We start from the raw sequence: 17,764 nt of genomic DNA, 5'->3' as shown, positions 1-17,764 counted from the left end.
GTCCTAAATCCTAATTGTCCAAATTTTTATTACTCTAATTGTATTACTGTTTTTATAACCATTTTATTACTATTAAACCTTAAAAATTTTAAAAACAAGTGATTGGCGTTTTTCACAATTATGGTAGCAGAGGATGGTTACCAACACCTCACTGCCGGTGCTTCAGGAGAGTCAGAGTGGGGAAGGTGCCCCCTGCCCTCCTCGGCAGCCTTGCTCTGTTTGCCCTGGGGTGACCGACAGACGCAGGTTATGGTGGACAAAAGGAGACAATAAAACAAAGACAAGGGAAAAAGGCTCCCTACAACCATGGCAATTGGCCCCCTAAGAGTAGTAATGTACACGAAGACCATGGGAAGGAAAAGGGATTGGTAAGTATTTCTCAGGGGGGATGAATGTGAGTGAATGAGAGGCGGGCTGGTTGTGCCAGACCTGCCAAGTGAGTGCTGGAGTCTCCCATGCTGCGTTTCTGACTTTCCGCGGTAAGTGGCCAGTAAAGAGACAAAGTGAATGTTAAAAGGAGTGAGAGAATCCCCCGGGGTAACTGGGACTGGGTCTCAGAGAGGGGCTGGACCCCTCGGAGGAAGGGAGCAGAGGAGTTTCCTAGCCCAATCCACTAGGAAATGGGACAAAAGGGGCTCCTAAAAACCTGCTGGGTTGAGGGATAAGAGTGCCCAAGAGCATCCAGAATTGAAACCTGCTGGGTTGAGGGATTAATATTCCAAGAGCATTCAGGGTTAAGCAAAATTCTGCCGGATTGAGGATATGCTCAAGAGCATTTGGGATTGGACAACACAGGTGGATTGAGAAATAAAAAAATGCCCAAGTGTTGGGGAAGATGAAACAGGAAAGCCTTATAAATATGATTGTCTGGCAAAAGATTTTGACAATATAGAAACTATAAGCAAGATTGAAATCAAAGCAAGCTTTTAGATACCTCAGTTAGTGAACAACTGGAAAATGATGGTATGGCTGGCTGAAGGTAATCCCCTTTTGATGGAACAATTCCCTCTGCTTGCAGACAGATCCAAGGGTCAGAGCAGATCCTGCCAGCTTGGCAGAAGGGGTCCAAAGAGGAGTTTTTATGGTTTAAAATGTAACACAGTGTGGTAATGTAATGATTCTTATAGGCTGTATGTAAATGCTATAGGACGTGCATCTTGTACTAGATTGGCTAGTGAGAAATAGAATATTCAACACAAAAGAAGATTTATTGTGTTGTAATGGGAACCTTACTCTCTTACGCTTTTGCTCTCTTACGTTTTACTCTCTCACCCTCTCATCCTCTCTACCCCTCTCTTCTCTCGGGCCTGCTCCGAGCTGTGCCTGGCAGCTCCAAGCAGGGCCCTGCACCCGGGCCCTTTGCAATAAACCGCAAGTTCCAGGGCCTGGCTGCAGAGATCTCTCGTCTCCGTCCGTCCCGACCGTCCTACCCCCCGACGCTCCTACACCCAAGAGCACCTGGGGTTGGCCAACACAGCTGGGTTGAGGGATATCCAAGAGCACCGGGACTGGCCAGAAACACCTAAACTTGTAATAGGTGATGTGAAAGTAAAAGGTACCTTATTGTTGTCTTGTTTGTGTGTGAGAGTGAGTCACACACAAAATCAGCCTCAGCTTCCCGGGCAGGTGGGAAGGGGGGGCTGTGGAAAGAGGTGTGTGTGACCCACAAATAAGCCATTGTCCCTTGGGTGGGTGGGGGCTGCGACAGAGCATGTGTGTGACTGCAAACGGGCCATTGTCCCCCCGGGCCTGTGAGGGGGCCGTAGCTGAAGAGTGTGAGTGACACAAATCAGCCTCACAGGTGAACGGGCACCGGAGGCAGCAGAGTCAGGGCCCTCCCAGGAGGCCGGGAGATACTGAGACCCAGAGGCCAACGCCAAGGGGAGGGGGCCACAGGGAGCCGCGATTCTCTGTCAACAGGGATCCACTTTGTGTCCTGAGCGTGTGAAAAAATGTGTGGAAGTGAATGAGAAATAGAAGCGAGTGAATGTAGACAAATGAAAGTATATGTAATGTAGATTGTGCATTTTAAGCTTCACTATATCTCCTTGGAGAGAGGTGGATTGCACTGAAAGTAGTGTGAGAAAAAGGTTTTTTATTTTTAAGTGTGTAGTTGAAAGAAAAGTTGTATTTAGGTTGTTAGTGAAAGTGAAAAACAGAGGCAGAAGATGAATAGATGAGATCTTGAAAAATGAGACAGAAAACCAGTAAGTTGGATTATAGGGAAAAAAAAAGAAAAAAAAAAAAGGGAATACAAGCATACTAGCAGAGATACCCCAAAATAGGCCTTTGGCAGTTATGTTAGCTAACAGAGATACAACTCCTTGCAAAAGGAGAAAGTACAGGGTATGTAGTAGTTGATGGGAACAACATGCAAACTGTGGAAAAAGGGAAATTAACCTTAAACTAGTAAGCTCAAACTCGTGAATTATATACTTTAAAAAGAGCACTAGAATATTTAACACAAAATAAAGGAACCATATCTACTGATTGAAGGTATGCCTTTAGAGTAGTACATACCTTTAAAAATTTGGAAAGGAAAAAGATTACTTAATTCAAGAGGAAAAGGTTTAGTACATGAGGAACTTATTTCAGAGGTTTTAGAGGCATTAAAATTACCTAAAAGAGATAGCTATAGTACATATTGAGGAACCCCAAAAGGGAAAGACCCCAGAAATAAGAGGAAATAATTTGGCAGATGACGAAGCCAAGGATGCAGCAGAAAGTGGAGCTGAGTGAGTTATGTTAATATTAACTCCAAACGAGGAAAAACTGGAAATTCCAAAGTTTAGGGAAGCCAAGAAAAAGAATTAAACAAGACAGGAAGTGAACAAGATAAATCAGGGAAATGGAAACTTCTTGATGGAAGACAATTACTTAATAAAATGTGCTTACTAGGAAAATATTAGAAGACATGCATCAGAAAACCCACTGGGGTACTCAAGCTTTGTGTGATCATTTTTTAAGGAACTATGGGTGCACTGGGATTTTTGGAGTAGCAAAGCAAGAAACTGAAAGATGCTTAATTTGCCAAAGGATAAATAAAAAGGTGATGAGAAAAACAACATTAGGAGGTCGTGAGTTAGCTCGTCGACCATTTCAAAGTATCTAAGCAGAAGTTTAGATTTGTTAGGTTCTGGATTTATTTGTAAAAAAACCCATTTAATCTAGAAGAAAGAGAATATGCCATAGGTTAGACAGTAGATTTTAGGAGAATAAAAATCTTTAAAGTATCGGAAAGCCCCTAGACAAAACAGGAAGAGAACAAGGGGAAATGAAAGGGAGGGGAACAAGAGGAAAAGTCAGAAAGAGAGTGGGATCTGTTATAAAATTGACTCAAAACGAGCAATTTCCAATCAAAGAATTTATTAATTATTGAAGCAGTTATACTAAGTAAGCAAAGGCTCAGCGCTGGGCGACAGGGGAGTCTCAGCTCCACCTACTGCTGCCCCAACTAGTTTCTGATTCAGTCCTTTTATCCTCTCCATCCTTCAGGAGTCCATGTTATCTTGGAGTTCTCTGCGCCTGTGCTGGTTGTTGCTAGAGGGTCATCCTTCTGTCTCCTGGTGGTGGGTGATAAAAGGCTGCGGAGTCTTCCTCAGCTGCGTCTTCTTCACCCTATGTCTTTATTTGGTGACTTCTCCGTGGAAAATTACCAAAATCTTATGATTAACGCAATATGTGCCCTATCAAGCTTAAGCAAGCAAATGTCCTGCCTTGCAAACTGTGTCCTATCAAGCTTAAGCAAGCAAATATCCTACCTTGCAGACTGTTTATCTGCCCCTGCCCCTTCCCCAGCTTTTCCCTGGTCGTTATCTCTGTGAGTTATCTGCTTGTACCATTTGTCAGCGGGAAAGGTTTCCCTGCTGGGTGTTAATCTGCCCCTGCCCTTTCCCCAGCCTTTCCCTGGTCGTTATTTCTGTTAGTTATCTGTTTGTACCATTTGCTGGGTGGGACTATGTGTGGGCTCCTGCAACTCCTTCCCTGGTATCCTTGTAACTCCTATCTCATGAAGTAGTACAGAAATAGTCAGCAGACAACTCTTGTAACACACTGGTCTCTTTTTCGTGATGAACAAAATGTAGTCCTTCATCTCAATCCCCCCTTTGTTTTGATACTCAATTTTGTTCATCAAAACGCTCTAATTCTCTTTTGCTGAGCTCTAGAGATTCTTCTGGATCATCCATCTTCAAGGTTTCGTATTTTGCTCGTATGAGCATAAGGTGAGCAGCTTCTAATCTGCCTTTTACAATGCTAATCAATTTATTAAAAATACAAGGGCCAAACGTGAGTCCCAATAGTAAGAGAAGTAGTGGACCTGCTATCGTTGATAATAAAGTTGTAAGCCAAGGAGAATAGTTAAACCAAGATTCATACCAGCTTTGGTGTTCTTCCCTTTCTCTTTGTCTTCTTTCTAGCCCCTCCCGTAGTTTTGCCATTGAGTCCCGTATAATTCCGCTCTTGTTTACATATGTGCAGCATTCTTCTCTTAAAGCAGCACATAGTCCTCCTTGTTGCAGGAATAATAGATTTAACCCCCTTCGATTTTGTAAGGCTACCTCTGCTAGGGAATCTAATGATTCTGTGAGGTCTTTGATGGAGGTTTCGATTCTCCTGAGGTCTTCATCTACAGAGGCTCTTAGTTCTTGGAATCCTCGGTGTTGCTGTATGAGTGAGGCTATTCCTGTTCCTGTCCCGGCTGCACCTATTCCTAGTAACATTGCTACAGTGAAGGTTGTGAATATTTCCCGTTTCACTATGTGGGGTCCTATATTTTGATATTGTTCATAAACGTACTCTACGGGGTGGTAAAGGACTCTGGGTACTATCAATACTTGAATACAAAAGTCACTGGATTCATCAAATCGGTCTATATTTATACATGGGGTGACTCCGAGAGTGTTACAGACCCATTTAGTATTTGCTGCTGGCAGTATCCAGCTGGCAGGTTTCTTAGGGTCACTCAAATTCCCCATAACCTGACATAGATGTCGTTTTTCCACTGGTACTCGTCCTATACATCTTCCTCTCCCCGTTACCCTTGCCAAGGTTATCCCTCTCAATTCTTCTCCTTCTTTTTTCCATAGGCACCTAGCTGGGTTGGTCCCATTTACTCGTCTGCTTTTTGCTGTTACCCCTATGGCTTCATAGAACGGGGGGTTTACGGTGTAACACAGCCAACATTCCTTAGTTAGATTTGGATGGGTCTCATTCAGGACTAGGAAAGTGGCCTGTAATATTTTCCACAAGTCCCCTTCTCCCGGGTTTTCAGGTCCTTGGGTCGAATTAGTAAAGTTTTGCTTATACATTTCTGGAAGACTAGTGATTGGGGCTGTTTCTGATTCATTTCCATTATTTTCTCCTAGCGTTAGTTCTCCAGCTATCGCCTGGTTTGGTCCAATTGGTTCAGGGTCGTGTGGCACGGTTGTCTTTTGGATTATAAAGTGCCCCCCTCTGTCTGTCCCTGGTTCCCATAATCGGGCTCCCCACATTTTCCCTAATAACCAGACTTGGTCATGTGGTTTTGTCACATTAATGTAAATCATATTGCATGTTCCATCTAACCCTCCTTCTTTCTGGGTATATGTGGAAGTGGGCTGTGTACACCCGTATGGACCCCATCCAGTTCTGATAAACCCGTCCTCGTTCCCCCCAAAGGAGCTTACTGATACACAGTCCCAATAAGCACAGTAAAAGTGTCCTGGATAGTTACAATACCCTTTTCCCGGGTTTGAGCTTGGACAAAAATAATATCCAAACTGATTTAAACATGGATTTACAGGTATTAAATCACACAAAGTACATAAAAAGCTGGGTGCGCCAGATGTGATTTTGGTCTGGATAACATACTGGTCTTCCCATCTAATCAGTGACCATTTGAAGGGTTGATGTGAATACCCTTCTGCCCCTGAACTTGTTACAATGCACCAGAAAAGAATTAAGGCTTGTAATTTGGGGCTGTCATTGTCGGAGCTCAGGTTAAATTTTACCTTTGGTTTCCCCAGTGGTGGGTTACCAATCCTGGGGCAGGACGGCCAACATTTCCTGGACATCCCATATGGGGGTCGAGGCTTCCGACGGACTCCACTGGTTATTACCTCTCTGCCTCGCCCGACGACTCGGTTGCTGCGAGCCTCGGGGTTTATCATCTTCTCGGCAGCAGAGGTATTCTTCAGGAGCCGGATAAACCTCCCGTTTCCACTTTTTAGCACTGGCGGCCCAGTTATCAGCTTTTATTAATGAGAGGTCACGCCGCAAATTGGGGTCCTTCTTCTGACACACCACTTCCAGGATGTCCAGGAGAAAGGGGATCGGTTCGTTAGGGTGGTAGCAGAACCGATCAGGATTTACCCCTTTGGAAAAGGTTTCCCACCACTCGTCAGATCCAAGCTTTACCTCCCCCGTAGCAACTCTGCTACTAAGAATGATAGAAGTTAGTCTCCTCTCTTTCTCATAGCACGGCGTGCAAATTCCCCTAGGTGTTCTACCACTCCGACAATGAGACCACCAAGGTTCGTGACACAATTTACAGGAAAAGCATACAAGGGGGTGACAGTCACAATCTAACCAGTTACACTTTAACCTTATATCTTTGTTTTGTGCTTTTTCCCCCTTCCACCATGGGTGCCCTTTATGTTCTAATCTCGGGGACTTAAAGTAGGGCTTTCTTAACTCGTCCTCTAAGAGTTTGCAATATCCAAGAGCCTCCCGATTCCCTATTAGCTGGGTTTGGAGATAATGGTTATCTCCAACCCAGATTACTATCCAAATCATTTATCAGTTCGTTTCAGCTTTAATTTGGTTTCTCCCGGGAGACTGCAAACCTCCCAGCTGTGAGGGGGTTTTACCGGTCCTTTTATGCGACTAGCATGAGTCCATCCTTTTTCAGCGGTTCGTATGGCTGCTTCTGTGGTGAGGAGTACTTGGAACGGTCCTTCCCACCTTGGAGTCAAGGGGTTTTCTTTCCAGCTTTTCACGAGCACCCAATCTCCTGGCTGTACCTGGTGTAAGATAAAATCTAAAGGAGGCCGTTGTGCTAACATACCTTTTTCCCATAATGCCTTTCTGTACTTTGTCAATTCCACCAAATATTTTTGCGTACATGTGTCATTAATGACAGGATGTTCGTTAGGATTTTCTAGGTTATATGGCATCCCATACATCATTTCAAAGGGTGATACCCCTAAATCAGCTCTAGGTCTTGTTCTTATATTTAGCAACGCTAGAGGAATACATTTAACCCAGGTCAAATTGGTTTCTGCTACCAGTTTGGTCAATTGCTTTTTTATTTCCCCATTCATTCGTTCAACTCGTCCAGAGCTCTGGGGATGCCAGGGGGCATGTTGTTCCCACCGTATGCCCAGAGCTGTTGCTAAGTTTTGGGTAACTTGGGAAATAAAATGCGGCCCTCTATCTGAGTCAATGACTTCTGGGACCCCATATCTCGGGATTATCTCTTCCATCAATATTTTCGTAACTACTTTGGCTGTTTCTCTTACGGTTGGGAAGGCTTCCACAAAATGTGTTAGGTGGTCCACCAAGACCAATAAATATTTGGTTCTCCCTACTTTGGGGAGCTCGGTGAAATCTATCTGGATGTGGGAGAAAGGCCTTTTCGCTAGCAGTCGGCCTCCCTCCGGTAATTTTCTCAAATTTTTTTCTATTTACTTGTAAGCAAATTAGGCATCCTCTGGTTACTTGTTTGGCAATGTCCCAGATTCCCACACTCACATATTTTGCAGCAAAATAATCTACCAGTCCCTGTGATCCCCAATGTGTTTTTTGATGTATCTTAGTCAGTAATCTATGTGCCAATGTTCTGGGTATTATTTCTCTGCCATCTGCTAATTTCCATGCTCCTTGTGCATCCCTTTTAGCTCCTAGTTTTTGTATTTTATTCTCTTCCTCTTTATTAAACTTGATGTCGGGGTCAGGTTCTGGCATTTGGGAGTGTTTTATGTTTTCCTGCAAAGTGAGGAGTCTCAGGGCAGCCCGTTTAGCCTCCTGGTCAGCTGCATTATTTCCCCTACTTCTCAAATCCAGTCCTTTTTGGTGACCTTTCAGGTAAACTATAGCTATTTTTCGGGGTTTTCGTAGGGCACTGAGCACATCTAATATTAATTTACGGTGAACTAAATCTTTCCCTTGTGAATTTATTAGTCCTCTTTCCTCCCATATTTTGCCAAATGTATGGACTACCCCATAGCTGTATTTCGAGTCCGTAAAAATAGTCCCATCTTTTCCTGTTAACCATTCCAGGGCTCGTAGTACAGCATATAGTTCACATGCTTGGGCGGACCAGGATCCACTAAGGGGTCCCGATTCTATCACTTCCAGGTTGGGTCCCCTTATGATAGCATATCCTGATTTTCTCCTTCCCTCAACTACTCTGGAGGATCCATCCACAAACAGTCTTTCTCCTTTTTCCAATTCCTCTTCTTCCAAATCTGGTCTGATTTTTGTTTGTTCTTCTATAGTCACTATACAATCATGTGTTAGTGCTTCTTCTGGTCCTCCATATAAGAAGGAAGCTGGATTTTGGATATTAGTAGTTTCTAGAGTTAAATTTGGAGCCTCAATTAATATTCCTTCATATTTTAGAAGCCTTGCATCTGAGATCCATTTTTCAGCCTTTTGCTGTAAGACTCCCCGTATGTTATGGGGGGACAGTACTTTCAGGCTGCTATTAAATGTAATTTTCCGGGCTTCTTCTACCAAAAGAGCACATCCTACAATTGCTTGTAAGCACGTAGGCCATCCTCTGCTTACTGGGTCCAAGATCTTTGATAGATAAGCCACCGGTTTCCTTTTCTCTGCCCATTCTTGAGTAAGGACCCCATATGCGACCCCCTTGTCTACGTTTATGAACAAAAAGAAGGGTCTATTAGTATTAGGTAAACTTAATACCGGGGCATGGATTAGGCTTTCTTTAAGCTCTTGCAGCCTTTCGGTGTCCTCCTGATCCCATTTTAGGAGTCCCTCTTGAGTAAGTTTCTGATACAAGAAAGTCGCCTTACTACTGTAATTTTCAATCCATTGACGACAATAACCAGTTAGTCCAAGTATTTGCCTGATTTGTCTCTTATTTCTTGGAATTGGTAATGCTAAAATCGCCTGTATTCGTTCGGGGTCTATTCTCTTCTCTCCTTTCTTTAGATAATGGCCTAGGTATTTTACTTCTTCTTCGACAAATTGTAGTTTTGCCTTGGAGACTTTCAATCCCTTTAATCCTAAAAAGTTCAATAACTTAATACTTTCTTTCCGTACATTCTCTTCCTGCTGCCCCGCCAGGAGTAGATCATCTACGTATTGGATTAATGTAACCCCTGGCCCCGCTTGGTAATCCTGTAAAATTTGCTCTAAAGCCTGCCCGAAGAGATTAGGGGACTCAGTGAATCCTTGAGGGAGTACCGTCCATCTTAATTGTTGTCTCCTTCCTGTATCGGGGTCTTCCCATTCAAATGCAAAATAATCCCGGCTTTCTTTAGCCAAAGGGCATGCCCAAAAGGCATCTTTGAGATCTATAACACTGTACCATAAATTCTCAGGCCCCAGTTTAGTCAAGAGGGTATAAGGATTTGCCACCACTGGGAACCGGGCTACAGTTCGCTTGTTTATTTCCCTTAAATCATGCACCAATCGATAGGTGCCGTTTGGCTTTTTAACTGGTAGGATGGGAGTATTGAAGGGAGACATACAGGGTTCTAACAATCCATTATTCAACAACCTTTCTATTTCTGGTTTTAATCCTCGTCTCCCTTCTGGGGATAATGGGTATTGCTTAATTCGGACGGGGACATCCGGATTTTTGATAGTTACCGAAAATGGAGTGATTTTTAGCTGTCCCACGCTCTCAGGCGTGTACCAGACTTCGGGGTTAATTTGCTTTTCATCTTCTACCCTTAAAGGGCATAATTTAATTTTTAATTCCTTATTATCTACACCTATACTAATCCCTAATTCTATAATCATGTCTCGCCCGAGCAGATTATAATCTGACTCGGGTACCAATAATAGATTTCCCATCCTTATTTTGGATCCTGATTCTATAGTCACATTTTTTATGATTCGTACTTCAAAAGGTTCCCCTTTCGCCCCTATGACAGTGGCAGTTTCTTTAGAGATGGTACATCCTTTTGGTAGGTTCTGTACCGTGGATCTTTCTGCCCCCGTATCTACCAAGAATTCCATTTCTTGGTTGTGGGGACCCACTTTAAGTTTTATCAAGGGCTCTTTATGATTTTTCTGGGTCCCCACCAAATAGAGCCCCTGACCCCCCTAGTCCATTTGGAACTGCTTCTCGTCTCTGATTCGGACTCTACATTCTCGCTTAAAATGCCCTTTTTTTCCGCAATAAAAACATACCTTCACCCCTTCTGACTCCCCTATACTTTTCTCTTTTTGTTCATTCGAACCTCCCTTTCGCCCTTCTCTTTGGTACCTCCCCCCACCTGTTGCTGCGACCATCAACTTTACTTGTCTGCGGTCCCTTTCGTCGTCCCTACGGACATATACTTTCTGTGCCTCCCTAAGCAGTTCATCCAGCCCCCTGTCCTGCCAGTCCTCTAACTTCTGGATTTTCTTCTTTATGTCGTCCCACGATTTTAAAACAAAATGAACTTTCAGCATTGACTGTAAAGTTTGGCTATCGGGGTCCATTCCGGAGTACAATCGTAAGTTCCTCCGTAATCTCTCGAGCCATTCCGTAGGTGACTCGTCCTTCTTTTGCCTATCATTGAATGCCCGATCTATATTTTGCCCCCTCGGGACTGAGTCCCTAATCCCTTGAATAATTATGGTCCTTAAATCCTGCATATGTGTTCTATGTGCCGCATTTTGGTGGTCCCAATGGGGGTTCTGTAGGGGCCATTTAGTGTCCGCAGCCGGGCCTTGGACATGCTGCGTGTCCCAAATACGCATTCCTTCCCTTCTTATCATATTCCGTTCTTCAGTAGAGAACAGAATGCCCAAAATGGACTGCATTTCTTCCCAGGTATAGATGTTTGGTCCTAAGAACTGGTCGACCCTCTCGGCTACCCCAAAAGGGTCCTCTAATAAATGTCCCATGTCCTTCTTAAAGTCTCGTACATCTGCTGAACTCAAGGGGACAGTAATAAATCCTATACCCGCCTGTGGTCCACCCATGGGCATCTCCCGTAGAGGGAATAGCCCCGTCTCCATCCTACTGCGGCTCCTTGTAATCGGGCCTTGGTAACCGGTTTGGTTAACCTCCCCTTGGTTACCCTCTTCATCATTGTTTGGTGCAGGTGGTTGTGGAGGTGGTGGGGCATTGGGTGCTAGCGGTGGGACATATGGGGGCGGTGCTATAATTAAGTCGCCCAAATGATTGTCCCTCTTCCCCTTTTTGTCCGGATCCCCTTTCCCTTCTCTTAATTGGAAAACATACACTTCGGGTCTTGCTACCCATATTTTGGCATAATCACTCTCCTCTTGCGAGAAGGGCTCTTTAGAATTTACCCATAGGTTCAAGTCCTGTTGAACCCAGTCTTCAGATGATCCAAACACGGGCCAAAAAACTTTTTTTGAAATCTCTTTCCCACCCCATACTTCCATGCAATAATGTATCATTCTGGCCCTATCCTTAGTCTCGGTCCCCGGGTAATGCTTCCAATTACTAAGCATAAATCCTAGGGGACTGTCCCTTGGAATGGGGGGGAGTTTGACTTGGGTTGGGGTTTTGCTTTTCCCCTGCCCCATTCGTCCGGAGTGCCTTCTTTCACTCTCAAATTCCTTTCACTTCCCCTTTTTCGTGGCCCGAGCCCTCGCGGGTCTGTGGGAACCGCACTACTCAAGGGTCCGCACTCACTTGGAGAGTCCGGCTGCCGGCCCTCCTCTCATTCACACTTGTCCACCGCCACACTCCGGGATCCCAACCCCGCCCGAACGGATTCCCTTTTATACTCACGCGTCCTGCGTCTTCGTCCGGACTCCGTGCACAGATTATTAAGGGGTTCACCGGTATAATTTGTCCCGTTTGCTTACTAGTATATATTTTAGGGTCGTCGGTGAGAGTGGCGGAGGTCTTCCCAGAGGGGCCACCCGGAAAGCACTGGATGAGGCGCCCCCCACTCTGGGTAGATCTTACTCGATCCAAACTCTCATCCGAGTCACGGCACCAAATTGTTATAAAATTGACTCAAAACGAGCAATTTCCAATCAAAGAATTTATTAATTATTGAAGCAGTTATACTAAGTAAGCAAAGGCTCAGCGCTGGGCGACAGGGGAGTCTCAGCTCCACCTACTGCCGCGCCAACTAGTTTCTGATTCAGTCCTTTTATCCTCTCCATCCTTCAGGAGTCCATGTTATCTTGGAGTTCTCTGCGCCTGTGCTGGTTGTTGCTAGAGGGTCATCCTTCTGTCTCCTGGTGGTGGGTGATAAAAGGCTGCGGAGTCTTCCTCAGCTGCGTCTTCTTCACCCTATGTCTTTATTTGGTGACTTCTCCGTGGAAAATTACCAAAATCTTATGATTAACGCAATATGTGCCCTATCAAGCTTAAGCAAGCAAATGTCCTGCCTTGCAAACTGTGTCCTATCAAGCTTAAGCAAGCAAATATCCTACCTTGCAGACTGTTTATCTGCCCCTGCCCCTTCCCCAGCTTTTCCCTGGTCGTTATCTCTGTGAGTTATCTGCTTGTACCATTTGTCAGCGGGAAAGGTTTCCCTGCTGGGTGTTAATCTGCCCCTGCCCTTTCCCCAGCCTTTCCCTGGTCGTTATTTCTGTTAGTTATCTGTTTGTACCATTTGCTGGGTGGGACTATGTGTGGGCTCCTGCAACTCCTTCCCTGGTATCCTTGTAACTCCTATCTCATGAAGTAGTACAGAAATAGTCAGCAGACAACTCTTGTAACACACTGGTCTCTTTTTCGTGATGAACAAAATGTAGTCCTTCATCTCAGGATCCTCTGCAGCTCTTGCCCCCTCCGTTCACGGCCGAGGCGCCTGTCCCGGGTCCCGGCTCGCTGCCCGCCTCAGTTCCGCCTGCCCCGGTTTCCATCCCAGGTGCGGGCTCACTGCCCAGGGCAGCTCCACCTGCCCCAGCGCTGGCGGTGAATTTGTGTGCCCTGCTCCCACTGCCCGGCCCGCGGCCGCTCTGCCGGCCATGCTGGGGAAGATGGGGGTTGCTCTGTCCTGCCGCATGGGCCGAGGTCACCGCGCCGACCGCACCGAGGGCGGGTCCCAGCCATCCCATCCCCGGCTGCCCTGCCCGTGCCAGCTGCGCTGGGCACCGCCGCCGCTGCTGCCGGGGTCTCCCACCTGCCTTTTCTCTGCCGGGAGCTGCCGGATCAGCCGCCATAAGCCATGTGGGGGCTGCCCACGCTCCGGCTCGGTCTCCACGGGAAGATCCCCCTCTGCCGATTCCGGCAGCAGACCCTGCCCACACTCCCACTGAGCCTCGCCGGGATATCCTCCCCTGACCCCGGCCTGCTCCGAGTTACATCCCCTTGGTAACCACAGCTCCAGCTGTTCAGGGAAACTCTCTCTCTACAGGAAGCACCTTATCTAAACACTAGGAGCTCACTTAAAAGGCAGCCCTCTCCAAATTCTTTCTCAAAACACGGGAGAAAGGCCATAGAAGGTAAAAAAGTGAAAGAGTTAGATGAAGGGATTGCTCTATTTCCATTAAGAGAGGTTCCCATGGCAGGGATGCGCTGCCCTGCCCCGCGGGAGCCACCAGCGCCCCTGCCGGCCCTGCCCGGAACTGCACCCAAGGGGAAAGCGCCGCAGCCGAAAGGCCGCGACTGGGTCCGGGCTCTGTTTGTTGTCACTGCCGGAGCTGTGGTTGTTTGTTTGCTTTATTATACACACTAGTAAAGAACTGGTATTCCTATTCCCATAGCTTTGCCTCAGAGACCCTTGATTTCACTATTGTAAAACTTAAGAGGGAGGGGGTTTGCATTCTCCATTCCAAGAGAGGCTTTTTCTGCCTTCCCAAGCAGACACCTGTCTTGTAAAGCAAGACAAGCACCCACAGGCACCGAGGGGGGCTGCAGGAGGGGAAGAAGAAGGCCCTGCAGCACTTGGGCACAAAGGCCCAGCAGGTGAATGCAAGAAGGGAGCAGCAAAAGGCCAAGCTGAAGGCAAAGGCCAGGGCAGAGTTCCTACAGCCCCTGAGGGATCAACCCCAGGGCCCAAGGGGGCCCCAGCACCCAGGGCACGGGCTCGGCCACAAGCACCTGGCAGAGGCATTGCCCTCCTCGGCAGGGGACAGCCCACCCTAACAGCCCCTGGCAAGGAATCAGGGCTCCAGCTGCAGGGCACAAGGACACTGCAAGCACAGACAGCAGCACCCTCAGGACCAGCAAGTCCACCCCGTGATGGACATGGATTGGCAGGGCTGTCACAGCTCCCATCACACCAGGGACCCTCCACACTGGAGCCCTTGAGAACATTCAGGTGGGTCTGCATTGAGAGGAGGCATTTTCAGATGGACACAGGGGCCTCTCAATCCACTCTGAATCTTAGACCTAAGGGAGGGAAAAAAGGCCAAAATGTCTTTGATTATTCATGGCATAAGTGGGAAAGCTGTATGGTTTTATTCAACCACTATTAGTAGATCTGGGAGATGGATTTGAAATGCATGAAGTTTTATTTGCTCCTAATTGCTATCATGATTTACTGGGAAGGGATTTGATCGCTAAATTTGGAACACAAATTAATATTATAAAAGGTGATACAGAGGCCAGTTCTGTTGTACCTCTGTGTCAAATGTCTGGCCAGGCCTATGCTGAAGTGAACCCTGAAGTGTGGGCAGCCCCAGGGAAATAGGGAAGATCAGATATGGAGCCTCTCCAAAGTACTCTGAAGCAACCAGGACAAGTGGTGTCTAAAAGCAACAGCCTGTTCCAGGGGAGGGAAGGAAGGGGAATCAGACAAAGCGCAGGTCACTGCCCCATGCTCAGCTCAACCCAAGGAGCTGTGGGTGCTTGTAAGAGCCTGGCACTGAAATGCCCTGGGCAGGAAGGCTTCAATATCTTCTGCTGACGCCATGGCACCTAACAGGGCGGCAAAAGCAATTCTGACTGCTTCAGCAAGTACTGGATCAGAGATCAAGGTATATTCTCCCACAGGAAGCTGGGCTGGCACAGAGCCTGCCCTGGCACTTTGCTGTTGCCAACACCCAGCCAGGACATCGGCTCCTGCCTAAGGAGTGCAAAGCAGCACCACTGGTGGCCAAGGGGCCCATGCCAAGTGTCCCTGAGGCCAGAAACAGCCGCCAGCACAGCTGAACACGGGGGGACCCCTCAGCCTGGCCTCAGGGGCTCTGAAGCCCCGGAGATTTGCACTTCCCGCCTGCAGCAGGACCATGGGAGCCCCCACTGAGCCTGCCCTGAAGGCAACGCAGCAGCAGCCAGGGCTCCACAGCGGGCCAAGCCCCTGGGCCTGCCCACAGATCCTCTGCTCAAACCCTCGGAAATCCTGGCCACCCTCCCCTGGCACCTCCAGCCACTGGGGCCAAGCCTTGCTGCCACTGCTGCAGCTTCAGCGCTGGCTGGGCCTGCACTGCCACAGCTGCTGGGGAGCACCACGGCACAATTCCACTCTGGGGCTCACTCACACCCACACTCTGGGCTGCCTAGAATAAGATTACACCATGAGAATGTTTTTTCTAAATAATCCTACTTTCATATTGTCAGTTAGGTTTGGGGGTGAGAATCAGTTTTGATTCTCGGCAGAAGAAGTAGAAAATATCTTTATTGCTTTGGATTTTTTTTCAGTGTGTGTTTGCCTGGCTGGTGGAGATGGCAAAATTTTGGTCCGCGTTTTCTGGTGTTTACCTCCAGGCTGGGTTTAGAAGAGCTTTAAAGGTGACCCTTTAACTCACAAACCGTTAATAGAACACTCTTCAAAAAAACCCCCAAAAATTAAAAATACCCCAAACCCTGGCTTTTGGGGTGGAGCGCATATGAGTCATGCTCTGGAAGAGAAGCTTCATTCCAGGCAGCCTGCAGAGGAGCTTTAGAAATGCAAATGAACACTGCTGGGCAAAGCCTGGACAATGGACCTGGGTCTCTTGCCTGGGGCAGGAATTGGGCTCATTCCCTCTGCCCCTCACCCCAAGCTCTGCCTGCTTGCACTGATGGAATTTGCACAGCTCAAGGCAGAGCCCAGGGTGAGGATATCTGACCCTGCAACAGAAACGGGCGAAGCTGCAAAGGGAAACAGCAAATGAAGAATGTTGGGAAAACTTCACTATAAATAAATGGGGGGGAATCATCCCTCTGCCCACTCCAACATGTGCTGTCACTGTCTGTGTTATATAGGGTGTATTAGAGCACTGAAATGTTCTTGCTACCACAAGTTCAGGGAAATCAGATGGGAATCCAAGTATTTGATGATTTAAGTAGAGAAAAGCATCAATTGATGCAGTCCTTGCTGGAGAGCGCGGCCAAAAATGGAGAAAAGATGAACGGCCAGCAGAACAAATCCTATAACACCATGGACCAGCCCCTGGGAACCCAAACCAATTCGTGTCAGGAGCCACGGAACCGATTTCTCATTTCAATGGCATCATTAGATTACAAGCTGCCCTGGGAATAACCAACCAGACAGCTCCAGCTCCTGACCTTCCTGCTGAGCAATCCCTGAAATGAGGAACATTTCAGTGGATTGGTCAGCCGTCCGCGACTGACGGCACCGTCGCCCAATCGCAGCCAGGGGCGGGCTCTGCACACGGCACAGCCTCGCCCCGCGCTCTCAGGGCCCCCCGGGCTGCGTGAGGGCAGAGCCGGAGATGAGGAACAGCCCTGGAACGGGCCCGGGCCCGAGGGGATTGAGCTGAAAACACAAACAAACTTCTACGCACCTCCCGCCACGGCTTTCCCGAAGCACTGCGGCTTCTGGGGCTCCGGTCAGCGAGAAGCCCCGGAGCCTCACTACTGCTACCTCTAATTAGGAGCATCAAGGAATCGCTTTGATTTCCCCCAAAAAGGGAAAACTGCCCCAGCCCTGTGGATGAGTGGGCGAGGGGAGAGATTTCTGACAGAAAACTCTAAAAACTCAGAGCAGGATAATGAGAAGTAAGTGAAGAGCCTTAAATCCAGCCTTCCCCCACGCCTCCCTCCTTCCAGCTGCACCTCCTACCCCGGCAGTGCCGGAGACAGGGAATGGGGCCGTGCTCACTTCATGCCCCGGGGCTTCTCCCTCTGCTCAGGGACGGGAGTCGTTCCCCTGCTGCACCCTGGGCTCTCTCCCACCGGAGACTTCTCCAGGAACTTCTCCAAGCTGAGTCCATCTCACGGGGCACAGCCCCCCTCCAAGTGCTGCAGCGTGGGTCACTGTGCCCCGGGGTCAGTCCTGCCAGGACAGGCTGCTCCAGCGGGGCCCCTCTGGCCACGGGGGCACAGCCTCCTCTCAGGCATCCCCGTGCTCCAGCGTGGCTGCTCTGGGGGCTGCAGGGGGATCTCTGCATCCCCATGGATCTGCAGGGGGATCTCTGCATCTGGCACCGCCGTTTTTGGAGGCACCAGGAATAGGCTGAGCTCTGCCTGAAGCTCTTCTCACATTCCCCACACCCTTCCCGGCACAGGGAAGCTTTTACCTCCTCACAGCTCCCCAGGCTGGGTTGGCAGCCCCTCCTCATGTGGGATCTCTGGGGCTTTTCCTCCCCATTGGATTCCTGCCCTGTGGAGCCGTTCCAAATGGCCTCTTCAACGAGGTTCTGTGGCAGGGATTTGTTCTCCCTGGTCTCTGTCCGCAGCTCAGTGCGTGAGGGAGGAAGGACAAGGAGAGGAAGAGACAGG

The 17,764-nt window shown here is 47.9% G+C and overlaps 3 pseudogenes; 1 reads left to right on the top strand and 2 right to left on the bottom strand.

The window, feature by feature from the left end:
* The window catches only part of LOC139604941 (zinc finger protein 418-like), a 284,346-nt pseudogene that overhangs the window by 58,021 nt on the left and 208,561 nt on the right, over positions 1–17,764 (top strand).
* LOC139604949 (zinc finger protein 79-like) overlaps positions 1–17,764 on the bottom strand; it is an 86,844-nt pseudogene that overhangs the window by 4,217 nt on the left and 64,863 nt on the right.
* Positions 8,089–17,764, bottom strand: part of LOC139604976 (class I histocompatibility antigen, F10 alpha chain-like) — a 100,382-nt pseudogene continuing 90,706 nt past the window's right edge.

Source organism: Agelaius tricolor, unplaced genomic scaffold (genome assembly GCF_023055355.1).
Source record: "Agelaius tricolor isolate 1412-34295 unplaced genomic scaffold, bAgeTri1.0.p SCAF_57, whole genome shotgun sequence".
Lineage (NCBI taxonomy): Eukaryota > Metazoa > Chordata > Aves > Passeriformes > Icteridae > Agelaius > Agelaius tricolor.
Note: the sequence above shows the minus strand (reverse complement) of the source record. Positions and strands in the feature narration are given on the sequence as shown.